This window comes from Chrysochloris asiatica, unplaced genomic scaffold, assembly GCF_000296735.1.
Source record: "Chrysochloris asiatica unplaced genomic scaffold, ChrAsi1.0 scaffold00002, whole genome shotgun sequence".
Taxonomy (NCBI): Eukaryota; Metazoa; Chordata; class Mammalia; order Afrosoricida; family Chrysochloridae; genus Chrysochloris; species Chrysochloris asiatica.
In genome coordinates this window covers 15,005,463-15,006,469 of record NW_006408520.1, presented here as the reverse complement: position 1 = coordinate 15,006,469, position 1,007 = coordinate 15,005,463, and positions in this window count along the sequence as shown.

The following is a 1,007-nucleotide window of genomic DNA, read 5'->3' as shown; positions in this document are numbered from 1 at the left end:
GCTGGAGAAGGATGTCATGTTTGGTAAAGTGGAGAGAAAAAAAGAAAGATTCCTAGTGAGATGGATTGGCGGAATGGCAACAACAATGGGATCATGTTGTTGGCAAAAATTGCGAGATTGGTCCAGGACCGGGCAGTGTTTTGTTCTTTTGTGCATAGGGTTGCTATGAGTTGGTACCAACTCGATGGCACTTAAGAACAACTAAACAAAAGATTATGGTATGTTGTGGTTTTGTTCTCTTTTGCTTCTAGGAACTTTGGGAATTCACATTTTATTTATTTTACTATCCAGTCACTTTTCACCAGGGTGTTATTCAGTTTCCATGTATTTGACTTTATTTCCTTGGATTTCCTATTGTTAATTTCTAATTTTTTAGCATTGTGATTTTAGAAGATGCTTTGCAGTATTTTGATGTTTGTAAATTTGTGGAGGCTTGATTTTGGCCTAACAAATTGTCTGTTCAGGAGAATGTTCCATATGCACTAGAAAAGAATGTGTATTGTGGTATTGTTAGGTTGAATACTCTGTACACATTTATGAGTTCCAGTTGGCTGATTGCTTTGGTTAGTTCTTCTGTGTCTTTGTCAGGTTTCTTTCTGGTTGTTCTATCCATTTTCAAAAGTGATATATTAAAATTGCCCACTATTATTGAAGATTTGTCTGTTTCTTCAAATCTATTAGAGTTTGCTTTATACGTTTTGGAGTTCTTTCATTGGGAGCATAGATATTTATTATGGCTATGTCATAATAGAGGGGACCAAAAAACAAAACAGTAACAGCAAAAAGGATATATTGGGTACTGTAGTACTAAAATCACAGAAAAGAGATAAGAGGAAAATAAAACTGTAGTCAAATATGAGTATGAGTTTAATGTCCTTCTCTTGTCTTCTTGCCTTCAAGGCTGTCTGAGAAATTTCAAGATGCCATTGTTGGCTGTTATGACATAACTCCGGATTTAATTTTTGGCCTGTTTCCTCTTTAATCTTTCTCTCTCTTTTTCACAAACC